The sequence below is a fragment of the Gymnogyps californianus genome, chromosome 2 (assembly GCF_018139145.2).
Source record: "Gymnogyps californianus isolate 813 chromosome 2, ASM1813914v2, whole genome shotgun sequence".
In the NCBI taxonomy this organism is placed as follows: Eukaryota; Metazoa; Chordata; class Aves; order Accipitriformes; family Cathartidae; genus Gymnogyps; species Gymnogyps californianus.
Genome location: NC_059472.1, coordinates 77,238,918 through 77,263,511, shown reverse-complemented (window position 1 = coordinate 77,263,511; position 24,594 = coordinate 77,238,918).

Here is a 24,594-nt window from a genome sequence, read left to right as displayed (position 1 = left end):
GACACATTATCAGTCGTGGGAGCAGTTAGAGCTCTCCCTCTGCCTGAGCTCTTGCAAAAGCCTCCGCAGCATGCGTGCTAACAAATCCTGAGCTGTCATGGGCTGACAGCAGAGTTCATTCTGGGACATCCTCAGCCTCAATTTTGCTACTATCCAAGCTGAGTCTTTGGGTTGTGGAGTGCTACCCAGCCAGGCTGTGATTGCTTTCTTGCCAAGGAGACACCTCCAAACCTGAGAACAGATCCAGAAAACACTGAATAATTTTTCAGTTTTCCGAGGCCACTTAGGATTTTCCATATCTACGTCATCCCCTTCTGTTATCTGTTTTTTTCAGACTGAAAAATTCCACATAATTTCTGCTCAATAGAAGCCAATATACTCCGATCACTCTTGTTTCTTCCTCTGTACCTTTAAGTTATGACTCATCTTTTTAAGACTGTGCAGTCAAAACCATATGCAGTATTCTGGGATGGACTGTGGATTTGCACAGTAGAATAATGTTTTTGGTTTTGTTCTCTAATTCCTAATTTACTATTTTTTGTCTTCCTTGAGCACTAGTGTTTACCAAGAATGATTGCTTATAGCTCCAAGATTCCTTTCAGGAGTAACAATAGAACATCATTATACATGGGCAGTCAGGGTTGTTTCCTGCTGCCTTTCCTGCAGCTTTGTGATTAGTAACATTGAACTTCCTCTGCCACTTTGTCACACAGTTGTTTCAAATTCTAAGATGTTTTTCAAATCTTTGTGATCAGCTTTAGTTTTGTCTACTTTGAATAATTTTGACTTCTCATTATTCAACAACTTTTCTAGATAATTTATGAATATATTGAGCATGCATCCCAGCGTATATTCTTGTTAATATAGGAGATCTGTTGGGAGAACTAGCCATTTAGCCTCACCCTTTCTTTTCTCTCTTTTAATGAGCAATTTTTTTTTTTTTTTTAATGAGAGCACTTTTGATGAGACACCTTGACTGAAGATTTTTTTAAAAATCCAAGTATGCTTATCCACTTCCTTGTTCACTGCCTAAAAAAAATTCATCAATCTGTGAGGGACAAATTCTCTCTACAAAAACTGTGTTGACTTTTGCTTGTTTAATTATTAATCGTAGATCTAGTCATTTTTTCTTTCATTCCACTTTCACTCAATTTTCTTTGCATGAAAGACAGACTTCCTGGCTTGTAGCGCTCAGGAGCACTTTTCAAAATTTTGCATGACATTTACCACTTTCTATTTCTCTGGTAGCAAAGTGGATTTAAACAATAGATTGCACATTACACTCAGCTGTTTGGCAATCTGTTTTACAATCTGGCCACAACTCACTGATTCTCAAAATTTTTTACTATTTTTCCCTCTTATTTGCGTTTTTGAAGATGTTTGTCTTTTTCCTCACCTTTCCAAGGGAAAACGTATTTGCGTTCCCAGTTTCTAAAGCCCTTTGTGCTTGTTGAAAGTAATGAAGAAACATTATGAAGAATGACCATGAAAACTCATGGTTCATAAAAATCTACATATGTGAAGAGCATTCCAGGAAGAGTTCGACCCACCTCTTCCATTTAGTTTGTTTTCATCCATTGTATGTAACCCTTCTGCCAGCTATTGATAGTAACCAGAAGAGCTTGGTTCAATGCACAATGAGTGATATTAGGTAGTCTGTCCCTTTCCAAGAAGAATTTTTAAAACTAATAAAGACATATGGCATTTCTGTCAGAGCTTTCTACAAAATTCCAGTTAGTTTTTTAAACTTCATATTGTATCGTGTTCTACCCTTTAAATATATTTATGTAGGGGTAGAGTAACATATAGATATATGGGTAGAGTGTATATATATAAAGAGATATATATCTCTAAATATATAGATAACCGATCAGGAAACTAGTTTTGCTATGACATTAACAAAATGTTCCTCCCTGCTTTTTGGTTATGATGTCTGTTATTTAAGAAAGTGATCAGTTAACAAAAGAGTTACAACAAGATCTCTTGATCCTTGAAAAGGTCTACTTTGAAAAAAATAGAGACATACTCTAAACTTCCATTAATCTAGATCACACAGGCCTAATCAAATTACTGTATATATGGGCTTCTGATTAAAGCTAATGTAAACACAGCAGTTTCAACCACGTGTCTTCTGTCACCTACTTTATTAAGAGGAGCACAACTTTTATAAATTTACTACTTGTTGGGATACAAAAGCAGCCTACTTGGGGATTTTTTGAGACATCTAGGTGATGTCTAGTATTATGAAGTGCTCTTTCAAAGTTGATAAGGAGGACTTTATAAGGAAGTTGTCACTAACTCCAACACAGCATTGTAAATGTCTATTTTGAACACAGAATGTGCATACTTGAGAAGTGATTTAGTCTTTGGTATTACAGTCATTCTTCGGAAAGTTTGAATTCCTTCGCTAAAAACACATTGCTTGATCATATTGTCATGCTGATTGCTTTGGGTTTAGTTTGTCTTTTAGGTGAACAACAGTATACAGGATTCTATAACATACTCATTGCAAAAAATGCTTAATGGCTGTGAAAATGCAGTAGGTTTTCTAGGACAACTATACAGACTTTTTTTTCCCCTTGATATAGACTCATAGTAGGATTTGCGTTTGAAGGGACATCCTGAAGTCATCTAGTTCAATGCCCCAATTGAAATTAGGACTAACATCTAAGTTAATCAGTTTGTTTAGGGCCTGGGACATGTCCTCTTTTTTTTCCTGTCAGAGAATTCTGGGGATTTTTAAAATTTATAGCCTGCTACTATAATTTTAAAATGCCCCAGAAATAGGTTGAGACAGCTAAGAAAAGTGACCTTTAGTGCCAAAAGGAACGTAGCAACAGGTACTGGTAATCCATAGAAAAGGATCCAAGAGGGGGCCATCATTTCAAATACAGTCAGGAATGCAATTTTAAAATACTTGCATGTAAATGCAAAGAAACTGGACATGGAGCCAGAAAGGCCTAGGTGAGATGGAGTTTGAAGGTAAGAGGATTGTATGGGAAGGGTAGGTGGGAGCAGGGAGAGGAATTGGGTTGGGAGTAGTGTGGGGAGTAATGGCTGACTTGATGAAAAGCATGTAATTACAGGGTGGGGGCTTGTGGACTGGAGGTGCTTTCAGATAAGAAGACTTGAGGAGCATGAATTCTGGTTGAGTTTCTGGATACTCAGAAGCAGGATAGTTAAAGGACTTCAAGCTCTGACAGACAAAATGAAGAAATGAAGGTTCCCAAGAAGGAGTTCTAGGAACATCCCTGCACCCTAGCTGAGGCATTGAGAGGATTATTGGGTGTACTCCATCTTTCCCTGCCCTGTGTTCAGCATATCTGACATAAGACTACTTTCTCATTTGGCTTTTTCTGTTTCAATTCTGCATAGTTAGCATGGAATGACATTGCCACATGAACTCATTTCTACTTCAGTCTTAACCTTAAAAAGATAAAAAAGGTTGGGGAAATTGCTCAAAGATGGATGACAAGACTTCTTAAAATATTCTGCTGCTTTTGCTTATGAATGACAAAGAAATCTTGTGAACATTCCTTTTAATCCCAGATTATTGGAAAGAGAGATAGCAAAGTCATGTTTTATTCCCAGATATTCAGGTCAATGATTCATACATGCTGGTTTTATAGCAGCAAAATACTGCTTTGAATTCCTCGTAGACTTTCTGCTTTTGGCTAATACTGCAAATTTTTCATTGTAAAACTTACTGGTATTTTTTTTTCCTTTTCTGATTTTGTGCAAATCTTTTCTTCACTTCATTCCTCAGTTTCCTAATTTCTAGAAAGGAGTTCTACATCAGAAGGTCTACAGTCATCTCAGGCTGTGGGCTAAGTCACTGTTCCTTAAAAGCCATTCAGATGCTCTAGTAGAGGACTCCAGAGTGAAAATTAATAAAATAAGTTTGATTGGTGTACTCTGCTCTTCAAAGGAATTTACCATCTCATCATATTCACATTTTTGTTGAGAAAGCGGTATTGTGAGAATAGATTGTTTCCATCATAAACAGAAAGTGTTGGTAGAATTTTGTCTGTATTTGAACTGTGCTAACATAATTTCAGGCAAGTTCCCCTTTCTTTTTAATTAAATTCTTAGGTATCCTCTGATACACATCATCAAGTCTGTCTGTTCTTATGGTGTACTGAAAATCTAGGAGTAAATGATAACTCGAAAATGGGGTAGAGATGAGTAGTCCTTGAGTCTAAGCTGTAAACAGACCCTAGCTACTCAGGTGTAACTCCCATAATAGGGGTTCATCTTGAGTGTAGGAAGTAATGAGCTATGAAAGCTCCCGGGTCCAGAATCACTGGCATGCTAGATGTGCACCACCCCACAGTGGAGTAGCAGGAACTGTGTTCCCAGCCAAAGTGTTTCAGTTTTGCAAAAATGTGAGTGGAGAACACTTAGGCTTAAAAACTGAGTTGCATTACAGGTAGGTTAATAAATAGATTGCTCACTTAGATGGAAAGGTCACGGTGACCTTGTTTATTAGAGAAAAGGAAGAGATTTTATATTTTTATTACTTTTGAATATATGGGGTTGATCTTTTTGGCTGGCAATGACGTACAGGTTAAGTTATTATAATAATGTAACCATGGTAATAAAATAATAAGTGCTAATGTGGGCTTAATGAAAATTATTTGGTTAACTAATTTTACTGAATGTATTAGGCTCAAGTAAATGTAAAGGCTCAACTAAAACTAAGGGTGCAGCTCTTTCTGTCTTTTCCTAATATAGTGTTTCCAGAAAACAAACTCCTTGGCTTCCACTGGGGTAAGTCAAGATGAAGGAGGCAGGCTACTGCTTTGATATTAGCAATAAAGGTTGTGTTGCAGAGTGTTTTAGTTTAGGTCAGGAGCAAGCTTCTCAAGCAACTTCTTAAGCAAGTGTTCTGATCATCCCCGTTTCCCTGCTGTGGTACACATTGTGGAGTGGTGTCACAATATGAGGGATGAAGCTAAACTAAAAGGTATGTTTCAGCAGCACACCTAATGTGCTCCAACTGCACGTGACCATTCAATCCATGAGACCAGACCAAAGCCTGATCAAAATAAAGCTCCCTGAAATATATCTAGTCTGGACATTGGTTTCTCAGCACTAGGTATTTCACTCTACATATCTGTACTATTCTTTAATGCAGACATAGTCAAAAGACATTAATTCTGTTTCTTGATATCTACTTAAGCAAGCCTTTGACTTCCTGCAATAATTTTAATGTTAGATCAGAAATGGAACCTAACAAGAGTCACAAGTGTGAGCCAATCCTACCCATTTATAATAAAGTCTGATGGTTGACATAACCACAGGGGTCTTTAATATCATCTTGACTGTTTTTAACTCTCTAGTCTGAGAGATTTCTTTCCTGTACATATTTGAGGTTTGTTGTTGGTGTCTTATACCTGTCAGTCTTACGCAGATTTTCCCATGTGGATTGTGTGGTGGAAAAGTTATCCATGCCCGGTAGAAGGCAGTACAAAGCAGGAGGTGCAGTATTGTAGTTTACTTTTTGGTGCTACTTATACAGAAGGTAAGAATGGGAAAAAAGGCCTTGTAGAGAGAAGAGAAAGAGTTTAGTGCAGTAAATAGAAACAAAATTCAGGGAGTGCTTGCTCCAGTGTAATCTGAGCAGAGATACCTCATAGTCATGAGCTAAAATGACTCCATGGTTCATGGGAATGGGATCATCAGTTGACGTATTAGTGTTGCATCAAATTGATACGGGTATATCTTAAGTTATACCTCCTGGAGAAGCTCAAAAAAGAAGAAAAGCACAAAACCACTGAAGGAGAAGACAACAGCAGAAATAGTGCTTTCATTAGAGGCATGGCTGTAGGAGTTTGTAGAACATTGGGCTGGGTGTTCACAATTTAATTTGGAATGACAGACTTTGGACAACACCTACAGCTGCTGTGATGATATGTAATCTGATGAATCACTGCTGCATATAAGCACTGAGTCCTTGCTGATTGAGACCGATTGTAGAATTTTGAATCCACAACTAAATTATAACTTAAAATCATTATATCAGCCAATGCAAAGGAAAGCTTTGCTCTTTTTAATCTTCAGCTATTAAAATTTTATGTGGCCATTCACATGGAAGATAGTGATATGACTTAAGAACTGGTACAAAAAACATCATTTGTTCCTGATCTTAGAAGTCATTTAAGCCATAGCATTTCCTCCCTTATGAATGCAAGTACTCTTTATTGATAGTATTATCATAAAACATTTACCTCTTTGTGCTGTAGTGTGAGATTTTTCAGATGAAGAGCTCAAATTTTTAAGTAATTCATACTATCAACTTCCTCATGTCCTCAAGAAAAACACAGGCAAAAAGGTAGGACAAATGATATTGACTAATATTAAAGTTAATAATGTCATTTTTTACATCTGTGTTTTATGCCCATCTATCATCTTGTTTTAATCTGTTGCCTCATTTTTAATTTACCAATTCCTCTATCCACACTCCATTTCTTATCTCTTCTTCTCCTTACTGTTTAGCTCCAGACTTCCCAACAGGTTACTCACATGGAGCAATTGGGAAGGGCAGGGCCTTGCACTGGCTTGTTGTGTCATTCTTTGCCCTCCCAGGTCACTTCTTAATTCTTATATCTACTTTAAACCAGCATGGGAACAAAGGTTGTACTCACATACTTAAGGAAGTATGTGTTGTTAACTTAGTGGTAGCCCGATTTGAAGACACACAAACATCAGGGATCTCTCCTCATTCCATTGTATGTCAGAAGCCTTATACAACAGGAGAGAAGAAGCAAAAAAAAGGTCTCACGAGGAACTGAAGAAATCACTGATATTTCAGGATATGGAAACTAAAGAACTAGGTAAAGGGTAAAGTGGGTAATAACTGGTTGAATACTACACTGATAAATGCAGGTTGCATATATCAGTAACTGCAAAGCATTAAAAAAAGCTATACATTTAAAATGGAAACATATAAATGCAGGGCTGAAAGGAGAACAAATCTCTTTTCAAAAGACAAAAACATCTTCTATCTCCTTTCATTTGGACAGTAATGCACTAATAGCAGAGTGAAATAGATTCAAGCTTCCAATACGAAACTGTTCATCATTATGATAAAAAAGGAGAAAAATTAGAGATAATTCAAGAGATGAGCAAGATAAAGCATTAAAAAGTCTAAAGGGGTGACAGACAGAAAAGTTTGGCTTAGCTCAGTGATGTCTAAGCATAACAGCTCTCTACAAACTTAGTAAGTGATGGACTGGGGGACTGAAATGGGGATCACAGGAGAATATTGGGAAACAACTCCCCCACGACATCTTTTATGTGAGACTCTCCCCCTAAAGAAAGCTTATAGAAAAAGTGAAGAGTAAAAATGTGATCCAAGGTTGCTTTAAAGTCTTGTGGGGCCACAAGACAGAAAGTTGAGAGTAATGTCCTTTAGGTTAAACAGAGCCTAAACCATAATGGGCTGGACTGCAGAGATGAGTCATCATCTAAGATTGGCCCCTGAAGAAGATGAAGAGTTGGGGCTGCACATTTTTGTCCCAGAATCCTCATCCAGGGAAACCCACCAGGCTCTGTACACTCTCCAGCCCTGTTCTACCTTCACACACCGCTGGCCTTAAGGACCATATACAGAGGTTGTGAATGATCAGGCTAAACTAAATTGTATATAATCTACCCTAGAAAGTTGTTCTGGCCTCCTTCATCCACCCAGGCAGAAACTGAGACAAGATTATTAGAGTTCAGGACGACTATATGATGCTGAAATAACAAAGCTTCATCAAGGGTCTCAGGAAATATATTTACAAAAATAACTATTTATGTTAGGCTACCTGACAGAAGGCTAATCAAATTTAGCACAAAGACCCAGTTTTCAGAGGAATAATGCACCAAGACTACAGCACAGCACAGACGACAGCAGAAGACATGCACTCTGACAGCAGGAGTGTGGCAGCACAGTTACAGCACATGGGTTGTGCCTTTCATCATCCTGATATTCCAACAGGAAGACAGACTGCAGCCACAAGGCACCCAAAATGAGGAAATAAAAGGCAGCCACCTTCTCTAAGATTTATGGAGGATGAAGCAGGCAATATTAGGAGGTGAAAGATAATGCCTAAGAGTCGAATAAACATCAATTCCTGAAAGATGTAAAAAATCACTTCATTGTCATCAATTAAAATGAAGCCAGAAGATGCAGTGAGGACTTAAGTCACACGTCGTGTTCCCTGTTGCATACAAGTGATCATGGCCAGACCCCTTAGACACACATCTTTGTGCTTGCATGTTGGTGTGAGAGTGTGATGGAGTTGAGTCAATACTTAGAAATATAAATAAAACCAAAATTATCTTCCTCTTCCATATAACCTCATCTTGAAATTCATTGCATTAATTCCTACATGACAAATGGGAGAGGAGAGCCCCACTGTACCTCCAGGTGAAAAAAAAAAAATAAATAAAAATTAAATCTACCTCCAGAAATCCACAAGACATTTTGATGCTGGCCTTAAAAAATTCTAGAAAGAATTTCAGCTGACCTGAGTATGTCTGCTTTGCAAAAGCTGTAGCTGACAGCTTCTGCATGGTGGGTGTGGAGGGTGTTGGTTAACACATACTTGGTGTTCAGACTGATGGTGTTTTTCCTCAATGGAAGAAACCTTGGGCTGTCCATATGACATCAAGATTCCTGTAATCCTCAGATTCCATACTTTCCATACTTACTCATGGCTTTTCTGCTTCCCATTCACTAGCAGAGTTTATCAAATCACCTAAAAATAACCATATTTTCCGATGTGTGGGAATTAGCAAAAGGATACCCTTCCACAGAAAAAATGAACAAGAAGTTGCCAAGCAATCCTTTGTACAGAAGTTGCAAGCAACTGCAATACCACACAGTATTTTTGAGCATGGCAGCACAGCAGAAAACATCCACACCACATTCTTCCTCTTTTCTTTTCTTTTTTTTTTCTGAAGTTCACTGTTACTGTGCTTTTTAAGTTCCAAAAGTAAAACAGAGAACAGGTGTTTGTAATGTATATCTGTTTTCTAAAACACCTGGGGAGAAATCCTTTTCTCTGATAACCAGCCTCTCTGGTTAGGGATTTAAAGGCTGTTTTCCTCATTTCCCCCTGTTTTTTCTTCTGCATGGTTGATACACTTTGTGCCTCTCTTTTTCTAAGATCATTTTTCCCAGGCGCAGTACAGTTGGGGAGAACCAGCTCTTTTTACACAGTCAAAACAGATTTCTTTACCCTTTCAGTTTGTAGCATTCAGAATAATCCCTTTGACTCTCATCCAGGCCTCCTGCCCCTCCAACAAGTTGTAAATTTTTGGTCATGTGAACACAAACATGATGTGTTGGTGACGCCAGGTGCTAGCGTAGGGGTATTCTCTTAAAATACGGATCTGAGAAAGGTTCCACTAACCCTCTGAGTCAGCAATACCACAGAAGCTGATCCAGGTTTGTATAATTCTAAAAAAATACAAGCAGTGGAAAATAGCCTCCTAAAACACACGTATTTCCGACAAATGCGTAACAGTCTTTGGCACATTTCCAAGATGCATGCCATTTCACCACTGATTAAATCAGAGGATGAAATGAGTTGTTCTGTGAGGAGAAGAGACTAAAAAAAAATCAGGATGTCTCACAGGACTGAGATGGTAAAGATTTGTTCTTTGACTAAGTTTACCACACAGATTTAACAACATTTTTGTAATTCACTCATCAGGCAAAGTTCATCCAGTACTATGTGCTGTAATAAGGATAAGTACAGGATTGTTCCTGTACTATGTGCTACTATTCTGTACTTATCTGGTGCCGTGTAAATGTACACCTCATTTTTGGTGGAGCTTCTCTTTTCCCCTATCATCTCAAGCACTGTACCATATAGGAAATCCCAAGCCCTCTTTTTCCTGTCTGAGATGTAATTTTACCTAGTCAGCAAAAGGAAGGATAGCTTTCTCTCCAAAACGACAAGCGATGCTGATTATACTCACACTTCTCCCCCTTTATACCCAGCATGATCTGTTTCCCAACGCACTAAGCCTCCCCAGTCAGCATGGCTGTACATCTCCTCCTGCCGGCTTTCCCTATCTGAGCCCTCCCTATCAGAGGGACGTAGCTGTGAGAGCTGAGAGACATTTAGCAAAGCTCTCTACCCACCTCCAGTACAGCCTTCCTGTCATATCCCCAACTGGTCCTGCAGTGAACTTCTATCTAATTAAGATACTCGATCTTGTTCTATATCTGGTAATAAAGAAAATAGTATCTTTTTTCTTATTAGGCACTCCACTATGTTTCACAATAACTGGAGCAAAAATCTTGGAAAAACAGTTGTTATATTCAAAGGTGTCCTGTCGATAACTGTGTAACTTCAGAAGAGTAAGAGCCCTCTTTTAATTCCCCTCCCATGATCTATGACAAACCTCAAGGTTTCTTTTGCAAGATATCTGTCCACCACTGTATCAATGGGACTGGATATCTCTTTGACTATAATAGCTGCCTGGAGGGAGAAACACTGTGTCTTGTGCCTTAATAACACAAACCTGTATATAGCCACGCAGCTGGCACGGTTACAAACTGGGAAAGACCTGTACACCCTTTTTGCTTTCTCAGTTCTATTCCCACTTTGTAACAGTGGGCTGCTCTGCCATCTCTTTCACACAGATAGTTCAGGTTGACCTTAAAATTTTAGCATCCCACGAGCAATGAGCGTAAACATTTCTTCTGAAGGGTAAAAATCTTAGCCGTGTTCTGATGATTTTTGAATAAAACTTCAGCTTGTCCCTGGACTTCATTCCATCAAAGTCTTCTGTAAAGGTCAACAAAATGCATACTTTAAAGCACATTATAAAAAAGAGGGGAGAAGGGAGGAAATACTCTTTAGAGCATTTAAACACCATAGTCTGGTGGAGTTTGTTAAATCTTATACTAAACAAAAATGCGAAGAAATTGTTAATCCAGAAGCTTCACTTTTACGCACATCAGATCCGGAGTGATCAGATTTACCTTTTCGTTCAGCAGCTACTTGTTATAAAATAGTCTTTGCAACCTTTGAAAATGTTTCCTGCATCCCCATGTTCTGTGCCCATAGGTCTCTTAACAGAGGCTTTTCTTTACTCTTAAGTTCTCAAGATTTCTCCAGCTCCAGGCTCATCCCACAATTGTATTTGGTTACAGGTCTTCCTGTCTCAAACATGCATTCAGAATCATTACAAAAGTTATTTTGTTGAGTCTTCTGGGTCTGTAATTTGGAGACTGACACACAAACAATTGTTCATGCGAAAGAGCAGAAAATAACACTCATTACATCATTGCTTTCTTTTGCCTTTGTGATTCCTGCCTGTATAAGAGTGGCAGTAGCACACCGAGTTTTAAATTGGCCTTCAGCATAGTTCTTACTGATCCACAGCTGCGTGTGTGTTTAAGTGCTTTTTTGAATAAATATACTACAATTAGGCCAATTCAAAGACCACTCACCCAAAGTTGTCTGCACATATTGTACTCAAATAAACAAAACAGAAAACAGCAAGAGGGCTATGATCACCTGATGTCTAGCCAGAAATGTATCTCTCTGGCAAATTATTCACATCCAGAACACCATGGTAACTGTCAACCTGCAGCATGGCAAAACGCATCTGAATACATTGGAGTGTCGTGCATTTTGAAAACATCCCAGACCTTTTCTCACTGCCTGGAACCCCCTGAGTAATAACTGGCAAAAGTTTTTCAAAAATCATCACATCATTTAGCAGTATCTTCTTTTGATCAGACCATCTTATACCTCATTTTTTGCCTCTGCTAATAGTTTTTCATCTGTGCAGTCCCCAGTGGACATGAAGTCAACTGCGGAACAAGATATTGCTTACATTGTTCACACCTAAAATTACAACTCTGCGCACCCACAGCCCGTGTTCTTTAACTGCATGCCCATTGTATCTACGTGTGTTTGCTACAGGAACCAGAAAGGGAAAAAACCATATTTTGGACATAGGGGATGCAGGGTAATCCTCCTTCCCGGCTTGTGAGGGCAGAGACCCTGGGTATTCCTCCAGCCCCAGGTGGTAGTCCCGGGCTGGGGTGGTTCCCTGTTTATAGGTGGAGCTCGCCATGAGACTGGGTGCACGTTCTCAATATACACACAGACAGCCCCTGCAGCCCCAAAAGCTTTCACATAACTCCCCCTTACCTGCCTGTGAAAGCCAGCCATCCATCACAGAGCAATCTGTAACTTTTGTCCACTTCTCACTCTGATACTTGTTATGTCCATAAATTTCTCATGTCATGTTCAGCAGTTTATCATGTTTAGTTCAGTTACTTTCAGCTCAGGCCAAGGTCCTAGCATTTGCACGTGTACTTCAGGAGGAACGGTACAGTTTACTGAACCTATTTAAAAAGTGGTCATCGGCAGACGGATAATCCCAATTCATTTGTTTGGAATGCAAAGTATCAATCACATCACGCTCCTGCAAACTTTCCCATATATCCTTCCACCCGCCCCTCCCAAAGGACTAGCAAGGTCTCCTGAAGAAGCTGACGCATCCTAACGGGTAAAGACCTCAGAAGCCCAGTCATCAGACACACACTGCGGATTAAAAAAGCAAAATGCCTTTCAGTATATTCTCCCTTCTTAAAATCCAGTATGTCCTGAATCCATCACATTCATGTCACACACGTTCTGGGCAGAGCCCTTTTTGACCTTAGGTTTACTAATCAAACAGAAACTCACATTTCCCCTTTTTTAGCTCTGTCCCCAACCATTATGCTATAGAATCAGTCCAGGGTATAAATGCTAATGAGGGACAATGGAAAGCATAACACATATACCAAAATCATGTGGACACAGGCTGAAAATCTGAAGTTTATACTTAGCTGACTAAGATTCTGCAAACAGTTATCATCTAATGGAAATAACCACAGATTAAAAAAAATGCTTTGAACCAGAGAAGTTCCAGACAGATTCCCAGTCTGCTTGAGAGAAAGCTTCCAGTAAGGATGGCCATTTCCACCACTTCTCCATAGGGCTGTTGATCTCAGACAAAAAAAGAATGTAAATTAGGGAAAGAAGGCTCAATATCCATAATGTTTTGCATATAAACTTCAGATTCATGATTCTACCAGAAGTTACGTGGATATCTGAATCTGAGCTCAACTTGCTGACTATAAACTCTATAGACTACTGCTTTGGTGAAGAAATTTCCCATTCAAATATCACAGATTAAGAGGTTCCAACCATGCCTTGGAGAATACAGATATCAGACATATTAAGATAAACTAGAGGGATGAGGAAGTCCTCACTGCAGAAGAATCAGAAGTCAATGTGTTTGAATGTACATACTACAATCAATATATTCTGTTGAAGCGTTGCACTGAAATATATTGACAGGAACACAGTGGGGAAATTTAGAACCCAAAATGCTAACCGATAAAAACTACTTGTGTTCATGTTCAAGTTATTGGCAGGTGTTAAAGTATCTCAGTAAGCAAGCATTTTGTGGCTCACTGAAAGTAATTAACATATGGAATATACAAGTTTTCTAATGACTCTATATGTTGAAGATATGAGTTTCAAAATAATAAATTTTCTGGAATGGTATTAAACTTAAATTATTGCTGTAGATGAGAAGAAAGAAGTGTTAGTTATATGCACAATTGCTACTTTTGGCAAGGATTTTCTAAGATCAGAGGAAGCAAAACAATTAATCTTTAAAATTCCCTGAGAAGTGCGATTGTGTAAGTCCTCAAAATGTTCTCTGGTACAATTATCATTGAAAGGAAAGGAGACCTATCAAACTGTGCAACAACTTATGTTGGTGTTGCAAAATGACTGTAATAAAAGTTAATCAGAAAATGTGATGAAATTCTGCACAGCACTGCCTAATTTTATTGCAAAGTGTTGATGTAGGCATCAGTTCACACACTGGCCAATCAACGACGATGAAGTGATGACAATCCATGCCAACAGTAACACAGAGATCATTAAAAGGTGGCATGATTTTAATACAAATGCGAAAAGAATATTATACTTGCCTATAGCATGTCTTCTAATGGAAAAAAAGCACCCACTCATCTTACAAGGTACCTATTGCTTTATAATGTTAGCACTAGCAATCTCAGTCTAGAAACACACCCATTTGGTGGGTTCATATTCCATATTTCCTCTATGACTAAAAGTAGGATTCTCTCATGCTGTATGTCTTACAACCACTCTTCTCCTGGTTAACAAAGGTATTTCTCAACACATGACCGTAAAGGATGTGCCCACCAGATATTATCTTTAAGCTACATAGTAACTAAATTTAGTTGGGTCTTAGGTAGAAGGTTTGGGCCAAAATGACATGTGACCTGTTCAGACTAATTTATTCTTTTGGCAGCATTATATTTTTCTTTTTTTTTCTTCTCTCTTCCTCCTGATGTAATAGTCTATTCTTCTCATGTGTTTCGGAAGAGCCTCTGTACCCAGTTACCTATCTAAACAAGCCAACCCCGATCCTCTGATCCTCTGATCAGCTTACTATATATTATCTATTTTGTGGGACATGATGCATGGTAATATCCCTTTGGTATTCTATCATACAATTTGAACAAGTAAAGCTTTCCCAATTTCATTGGGAATTCTGAATTTGGTGTGGCTGAATCCAGCAGCCTGAGAGAGGCGAGGCTCCTGCAGCGCTGTGCCGCAGGTCCAGCCCGTAGCGAGGCTGAGCTTGTATTCCCAGTGAGCACACACACATGTACACACACACAGTGTACTATGTACATATACACATGGCTGACCACACAGATCAGCACAGACAGACACACTCAGCACACACGCAAACACAAACGGCACCAACAGCCTCATCCTGCTCTCCTCTCTGGCCGACCAGGATGAAGGTCCATTAGTGGGATATACATAAAGACACATGTACAAGGTGGATCCCTCCAGCAGCTGGGCTTAGGCACCCAGTCTCTGCCTGGCATCCCAGTCTCCCCAGTTGCTGGCACCTGGACATATGAGCCCCTGAGGCTGCAGCCCCACTGCAGCTGCTGGTACAGACCCCCCTCGCTCACAGCCATGCACAAACATGCCCCACATGCATGTCATCTCCCAGTAGTTGGCCTTGGACAAACAGTCCATCCAGTAGTTGGTCCTGTGCCTCCTTACTCTTCCCAGGTGCCTTACCCCCAGAGACACACACATACATGCACAAACACGTGCCCACACACTTCCCCCCCGCCCCGCTGGCAGCTGGCCGGGACTCCCCCAGTCCGGCTTGACAGTCAGACTAGCGACCTGGCCAGCGCTCACTCACTCCCTTGCACACCTGCACTCACTCCAGTTTCTGGCAGCAGAGACACAGGTGCCCCTGTGACCCATGGCCGTACCCCAGCTGCTGCACGCAGACCCCCATACGCACACACATGCACACAGAACAGGGAGCCCCGCACTCAGGAGAAGAGTTAGAAATGGAGTTAAATGAGAAGACAGGACAGACTGTGCTGGTCAGGCACAGGGCATGGCCAGGCAAGCATACTGACCAGCAGCCTGTTTAAACACAACCAGCCCCATTCATCTCTTTATCCCTCTATTTTCCCATGCTTGTTCCTCCACAAACCACCACGATCCCTCCCTTCCCCTACCTTTCGTTCCTCCCCTAAATATCCCACAGTAAGTCTTGGGCAATCCTGAAATGCTCTATCCCTGCATCCCACAATGTGTCCCATACTCCTATAAGTAGTGACCCCTCTCAGCCTGTAAGGTGATGGTGACAGCCTCTCCTCTTGACTTGTGGTGCTGAGATCATGGGGCTGAGGGTCTCCTGGGACAGCCCTGGGAGGAACAGGGGCAGCGTGTCCGTCCTCTGACTGGGTTATTGGGGTTCCCCCACCTACCATTGAGCATCTCTGCTCCTTCCTGTGTCTGGAGATGGGCTTTTTAAATGCATGTTGTAACATTTCTGTGATTCTGTGACCTCACAGTTCTGTGACAAGATGATTATGAAAGTAAAATATTCTTCAAAGATCTCTGCTAGTAACCTTCTTCTAGTCTCTTTCATACGCAGTACTTTCCATGCCTCCTGCAAGTCTTTGGCTTTCCTCTTAGCTTTCTGTGAAGTAATATTCATGTCATGAATTTATTTTGCAAATCTGTGCTTAAAATATGGTTTAAGTTAGGTTTTTACATTCCTATTTCTAAGGATTTATTCCTTAAAAGAAGAATCAACTTTTTTGAATGGAGACAATTTCTTTGTATGCAATGTGGATTGAAGCCACACTTTAACAATTAGATTTTCATTTTTACTTTAATTCATTCATAGTTGCATCATCATAACAAGATGACTTGATTCTGATGTCTGCTTTTGACAAAGTGAGGAGACAAAGGCTATGGAAGGGTCTTTTGTTTCTTTATGTCATGTCAAACTTGCAGATGACATTGTAGAGATCAGATACAAGTCAGAGTATTGTACAGCTTTTGGTTCTCACTAAACAAAGAAGGAGGAAGAACATCCTTTACACGTTAAGCCTGCATGAACCATGTTATCACTGGATGCTAACTAATGGCATGGAGTAATGGTTGAATAAACTGCAGCAGACCTGTAATTTATAAAGTAATTTTTAATATTGTATTCTTTCCATTTAAAGTGAAATAGAAGCATCAGGTGAGATTTAGGAAGAATCTGCTTAAAAGCTGGTGTTTTGTGGGTGAAATACACTTGTGTGTGCTTGCCTTTTCGTTTTTCGGTGCACACATATCAATTTTTCCATGTAATACTGGTCTGAAGTAACACTGGTCTGAAGTGACTTTTTGTTAGCTTGTTTAATTCTGTGGAAAAAGGAGAAAAAAAATTCACACAATATACAGTACAAAAAGTCTTCATATCAAATTATCTGGCAATATCTCAGACTTTGTCCTTGCAATACTTAATTTGCTCTGAGCAGTTTGAATGTGCAGAACACCAGGTAGGAGAGATTTATTTAGAACTTGGAAGTTACCAAAATCATAGTAGTCAAATTCCTGCTTACAATCTGAAAGAGACAGTAAGGACTGCCTTTTGGGAATGAAAGGATGTAGTAGGAAATGACAGGATAAATAGTCTCCTTCCCAATTTCTAAAATGTAGAAGGCAGAATATTCTGTTCCTCGTGGATACTTGATTTTATTGCAAAAAGGTATTGTTAAAATGAGTCTGGCAGAGAGAGTTTTTAAAATAGAAGGGGCTCCCAATTTCTGCTCATTCATTATAAAAACCTATTAAAATCTGAAATCTAGACTACTTTCTGACAATAATTGTAGCATCTAAAAGGCATTGCTAGAGCTCAGACAAAACCCAGCATAAGTTACTCATAACTGTAGCTTATTACAGGAGGGTGAACACTGTAAGAACAGTAACATCGGAGTGCTTGATCAAAGTACATGGGGAAAAAGAAAACAGCTTGAAGGGAAAATGCAGCTCTCCATCTTGCATATGCTCTGAATAGTATTCTTTCACAAGAAAATCCAGGTAGGTTGTTTTCAAACAATGAAATTGCTTTGTAGTGCTTAGTCAGAAAGAATGCTTCCTCTCCTGTGCTCCTCTCACTCATCCTCCACTGTGAACCACAGCCACCTCTTCCACGTCACCTTCCAGTTCCTGTCAGGCTGAGATGCATTTGAGATCTACCATAATGCCTCGACACTGAAGCTTCCAGCCTAGAATTTGTTAACTCCTAGGTTTTGTTGTGCTCAGGGATCAATTGGAAGCATTTAGCATATTTCAACTTTGAACCATCCAGAATTTTTCAGCACTTCAAGACGAACGAGCATTCAATGGCATCAAGTAAAAAGGGCAGATGATAGGAGAACCCTGCCCAGAAAGGAGTCATCTCTTTGACATATGAATCTCTATCGGAGATTCAGTAAGAATAACAGAAATCTTATGTGCAAAAAATGAGAAACAGATAGGGAAGAAACGTTCAAAGAAACATGTATTTGTTTCACATGTTGATCAGCAAACACCTACCTTTATGAAGCTAGTTAACTTGTTATGTTTCCAGGCTGTACCCAATTGCATTTTTAAGCAAGCCAAAGTATAAGAACAATTTTTCTAACTGGAAGGACAAACCATGAGCTATTAACACACACATAATTCAGTAACCTTTCAGAAAAGAGAAGGGTCTGAGAGCTTGAGCCCTTAAGGAAAGGCAGTCAAAGCATTTGACATCTTGTTTTCTTACCAGATGATCTTTAACATTTTCTGTCTTACTGCGAAGACCTACCAAATATAAGTGACGTAAAGGATTGACAGAGATATTGTTCTTCCCCGCCTTTTTTGTTTTAATAAAGGCTATTTAAAAAGCAGAGCTCTATACGTATGTTTACAGTACCTGGTTGGGGAAAAAATTTTCCCTTAAGCTGATGCTCTAAAGATGGCATACATCAGTGTTACTATATATTTTTCTTATACTCTTAACCCACAGCTTAAAACTGTTTACAGCACAAAAATTAACTGAAGAGGACAGCCCAGTCACAATCATCTTCATTGCTTCTGATGTCACCAGTATAGCAGTTCAGAATGCTAGTAGAGGAAGGGAGAAGAAGGGAAACAGGAAGACCTCGTGATGTAGAGGGGACGTTATTTTAAAAGGAGAGAGAGATGCTAGGATAAAGATGACTGAGTAGAACACAGCAGGAGTTTGAGGGAGAGGAGATATATTTCCCCATATCATTCCCAACCTGTTGTTTTGTTCCCAAAGCCTTCCAAAGATGGCCATATGATGTTGCATCAGCAACATTTGCACCCATCTGTCATGTTCTCCAAGAGCAGAAATACAGACAAATTAGGATTTTCTGACCACTTGGCTCTATCAGGAGTTAGTAAAGCTGTTTGGAAATACTTTTGCCAAAAGGTTCCAATGAAAAGATGAAGCTTTCTATAGCAAGTGAAAAAGGAAAGGTTTCTGTCTTTGACATACACGTCTATTCAGTGAAAACTTCCTCAACTTTCATATTAGAAAGAGGTGTCAAGCATATTTTAAGACAATTTCTTACATAGTTTGACTGATACCATGCTTATGCTGAATTTTTCATTTTCAGCTACACTTAATATTTAATACAGTCTTCTTAGGTATATGAGAAGGTGAATAAGATGTGGCTCAGTTTTCGGAAGTATCAGATACTTGCTGCTTAAATTCAAATCAATGCATTTTGGTAAGTTAAAAAACTGTGCAAGCACAGAACATGAGAGGTGGGGTTCGCCTGAACCAAACTTATGTTTAAAACAAACATCAAATGACTGTCCCTGGGTGCAAAGAAAGGCCATAAACCATCTTATTGCTATTGTTTAGTTTCATGTGCTGAGGTCTTAAAGTAAAAGGGATACTATCAGGTTAAATAAATTAAACCAAATACTAAAAATAGACACCTGTTATTCCCCTCTTTGATTGCCTTTCATTTTTTTAGAGCTCAATTAAAAACATACTGGCTCAGAGAATGAAATGAGAAAAAAGTTTGCATGTATGACTAGCCCAATGATCAGTTCAAAGGATATATGGGCAACTGGCTTCTAGTCCTTCCCCCAGTGAACAACTTCATATTTGATTGCAAAATATCTAGGTGGCTATGATGTGCTGCTGAGGACTTAAGGAGCTCTATCCCAAATCAAGCAAAAAAAGCATCTAAAACTGAGTCTTCTGTAACCAAGCTGAGTTATTCCAACAGCTGAGTACAGCAGACTGACAGTTACCACCCTCAGACTGTTTTTTATGAAGGTGGGAGGCATACGCACTATCTCTGAACCAATTCTCTTGTGTTGAGTCACCTGTATGAATTAACAAGATGAATCCCAAAGGTGTATTGGCATTCCTTCAGTTCCGCACAGCCCACACAGAAGTGATCCTTCACGTGCCTGCCAACAAACGCAGAGAGAGAGCAAGGAAGCCCTGTTTTTTGAAGATCCATTTGTTTTATTTGAATGCTTACTAAGGCAGTCAGGTATACAAATCCTCCTAGTGAATCTAGACTTGTTTTCACTTCCAGAAACATACATTTAGAACATGTAGTCTAGTGCTTGTTTCATGAACTCAAGAGGAAGAGATTTCACTGACATGATATTAAGTATTTCTGATGAATTTGCTCCCAGATAGCTTTATTTAAGGATAATTCGCTAGAATTGGGCACTCACTCATGTCTTATATCTTCCTGATGTACTTTGTTCAAGCAGAGGCTTGGCTGTGTAAGCTATTTTAATTAACACTTTAAGCTAAGCCTTCACCATCTGCTCTCCTTTATAATTACAAATGTAAAGGGAATCTCATTCTCAGTAGTATCATTAAAATTCAAGATATTAAAGAAAAGACATAAATGCATGCCATTTTATTCATTCCAAGGGCACTCATTTGCTGTGTTCCTTTTTACTGTTTTTGTCTCATCTAGGACTCAAAAGACAGAGCAGGGCTAAATGGTGCCAAAATGTTTCCTTGACTGAGCTCTTGGGACTGCCTTTGAAATCATGGATGACTCACATGAGCTTCTGAATCACAGAAAAGAAACACGTACTGTAGCAATATTATTCTAGGCCAATAAAAATTTGCTTTCAGAAAATTTCATAGAATTTTGCTATATCAGATTCCCCAGTTTTATCTATTATGGGGGAAAAGGGTATTCATCAAGAACATAAAAATAAAAACAGGAGTCATGCCAGCAAAAGATGCAAAGAATGAATGACAGAGGTAAATAAGTTTCCTTGAAGTATTGTATTACTTAAAGTTATTATTTCCATTCTCCAGGTACTTGGAAACCTACTCAATTATGGTTTCTTGTGTCCTGCACTGACCCAGCAACTTGCAGAGCAATCTAACCATCCTTTCCATCAGCATGGTCAGCAGGGAGAATATTTTCAGCTAGCTTCCTCAGAAATGTCCCAGTGCCTCCTACAGTATCAAACAGCCATAAGCACTTGTTATCAGACGTACACCAAAGACAAAGCTGAGTCAACAGCCAACAAACTGCTAGAACTGTGGGGGAAGAGTCCTTCAGCAGCATTGATCAAGAAGATTTTGTATAATAAACAAGGAAACTCTTAGTAGGTATTTCCCAGTATGCTCAGGAAAAGTTTATGTTTTGAACTGTCTTTAATGGTAAAGAAGAATACATGAAAGAAGTGATTTTATCATCAGTTTCTCTTGCTAATGGAAACCAACACAAGACTGTGAATACTAGTTAGTCTCTTGGGTCCCCAAGGTCCATCTGAAAGACACTTTCCCTGACTTCTACATCCAAAGAGACCCTCTAGAGATTTTTTCCTACTGTTCAAGTACACAGACAGATAAGGTTCCTTTGCAGAAATGGCATAATTGATATTTTGAATGAAAAGAGTTATACTTGCTATTAAATTACTACTATTTTTATATGTAAACAAAGAAGATGTCATGCTATAAATTATTCAACAGCTGTTAAATAGAAACATTAGGACTCACAGAGGTTTTAACTTGCCCAGAACTGGAGTCTGATTTGTTCCCAAATGCAGAAGAAGCAGAAACAATATTTCTGAAATTAATTCAGGTACAAAATTAATCAAATAATATATTACTCTTAGATTTATAGCTCATAATCCCAGCAGTTTCTTCATTCTTTCAGCATTTCATATTTAGCTTGACTTTTTTCTGTAATTCTTGGTAGTTAATATTAAGTATTCTTACTTCATTAATGTCTCTAATATTTAGACTTATGGGATTATTTCAGCTTCTTCGTTGGCTCGTATTTCCATTAAAATTGATCATTCCTGATATAAGCACATTCCATTAATCAAACTAAAAATGAGACATATCAAATGCCAGTAATAACTTAGATATGATCTATTATCTCTTTAGTCACAGCAAGTGATTTCTAGTCTGTTACTCAATATTTATTTTTATTTTTTCATTTCAGTGTGCTAGGGTAAGTAGCAAAATATTGATGTCATTCTAAATTTCCTTGCAAGATTAAAAGATAAGAGATGAATACCGCTCCTGATTTTCTGCCTTGTAACCTGAGGATCTCATAAAACATAAAAACTTTTCAACATAAAACATGTTGAAGTTACATGAAACTTAGCTTTGAAATTCTTCTGCTCACAGCAGGGCTTCGGAAAATGAATTTCAGAGATGCTCTCCAAATGACTGTCTTCACTGTTTATACCAGTGGAAAAAGCCATTCTAATGTGATGCTCAAAGCTATGCTGATAAAATGCATCAACACCAGCAGGAGCAGATAGATCTCAGATCTTGCTCCTGCCCACCCAGCTGCCTTGATAGGAACCAGTTCCCGCCCAGAAGTGTTATGTTAAGCTAGTGATTAAAAGGATCTAGAAAGAGCTCAGGACCATCACTTTGCTCACACCGGTACAAAGTCTCTTGCCTACTGCTCTCCTATTCCACCAGGTGGTTACATTGATTGAGAAGTTCATAAAATCATATACATTGGAAGGGACCTCTGGAGGTCATCTATTCCTCCACTGCCAGCCTCCCCAAGCTGGGTCAACTTAGATCGCTCAGGACCTTGTCCAGTTATGTTTTGAATATTTCCAAAAACGGAAACTCCACACCACCTTTGGGCAACCTGTTCCAGTGTGTGTTTGTGTTTGACAGATGAGGCTGACTCAGGTGAACTGAAGCCATAGGCGGACCCTGTATAGTCCAATCAGTACTTTACACAGAAGGTGGTCCTTTTGTAGAATTCTAGTTTGTTGTAAAACACTTGTACAGTGCTACAAATGAATGAAAATTTCATAAACTAAGGTCCAATCTTTCAGACTTTGTCATATATATCATCCTTATTCCTTCAAGTCAAGGCAGGAACAGCACTGTCTAAATAAGAGCAACAAAATTTACATGTTTACTCAGTGTCTCAGCACAGCCATTTCCTTAGCTCCTGTCTGTGAATCTAAACCATGCTGATACATCAGAGACTATTCTTAATCAAGGCTACCGGACTGCATGGAAAAGGTAAAGTACAGATTTTCATTTTTTGGAGTTAGTGCAACCATGTTATTGAAAGGATTGTACTTGAACGTGATGAAAGAAAAACAAGATCTGAAGAATTTCTAAAACCTTCCCAATTGTGAGTCACAACAGAGAATTTACTAGCATCATTTTGTTCTCCAGTTTTTATAGCAGCTCTTACAGGATGCTATTTTAGAAGCAGTTGGCCATTTTACAGTGTGCTTTTTTCCCTGCAGTTTTTTTGGTAAAACTTCTTGTTTGCCTGAGAGTACACAAACATTTTGAAGATAGTACAGGGATGCTGTATACTCAGACCTTTAATGCTACTAAATGATGCATTCTATACTCTGAAGATTACAAAGAGGCAATGAAAAGAGACTATGGCTCTAGGAATTTGGATTTAGATGCAATAAAAACCCTAGAAATATAAGCTGTCAGAGTTATGTACTTGTGATTCCTATGCACTGCATGAGGAGAATTAGGCACTTCACAAAATAACCCAAAATCCAGCATGTTGACCAGGGAACTGTATAAAGTTAATAACGGAGTGAACACAGTGTCTTTCTCCATGAGTAGCATAAGGCACCTGAGAGGTTGCAGAAGAGCAATGCACTTTTTTTTCTCCTTTGTTTTCCTCCTTCTTTTTCAAGAGGGATTGCTGAAAGTGCCAGCACTGCTCCTGAACACCTCTTCCATAGCTGCGCTTAGAGCATTGATTCAGTGGTTCTGAAACAAGGAAGGCTGAAGGCCTGGGACTCACTGCCCTAAGTCATTTGCCCAGTAGTGGGACTTCTGGATTCTGATCTCTGCTAAAGCTTCTCTGTTCTCTGTTGACCCTAAAGCTGTCTAACATAAAATTGTCTTACAAATCCACAAACTTGGGGCTATTCTTGGTTATTGCCCTGTTGGCTCCACAAATTCGGCATTAGCTTCTGGTAATATATACGTACCTATGGAATATACCTCCTCCCTGCAGCTGTGAGACTTAGTTCCTTTTATGGGCAAAGTGAACCCTCAGCACCCCTAACAAGTGTGCAAGCCACAGGTTCATGACAGAAGGATGGACATTGACACTACTCTCTAAGGGAAAACAGGACATAGCTTGGGACTTCGCTGCTGTTCTTTCTAGAATCCCAACTGAACTGAGCCAGGAGATATTTTAGCAGATGCAGAACTTCAGTTGTAGCATATATAGAACCTACAAGCTTATCTGGGAGATGACTAGTGAATTACAAATGTTTTTAAGTTCAGTTAGCAACTGAGCAGATGTTTTCTAATTTGTAATTTTGAAGCTTGACACCTGAGATTTATCTATATATTGTATCTGGCACTGAGGGCCTTTCCTGTATGTTCTCATTATTGCAATTACCACTGAAGTTGATGATAGTTGTCCTTTTCTTATCACCAAATTCAGTTCCTGCTAGCAGCCTTTTAATTAATTCTGATGTTCAGTAGACCAATCATCAGAGAAAGGCAAAAGGGGCTCATAAGATTTCATTTTGCCCATGCTTACTCCTACTGAAAATTATGACTCAGTGGGAGAAGAGGAGGCCAATATGCAGCACTGAATGATTCATTACAAATATTTCAGAACTCTGACAGCAGTTATCATTAAAGCTTTTATAAATGTGTTTCCTGGAGAGAATCCTGTGGCTCAGATCTTCCAGTGTGGGCAGA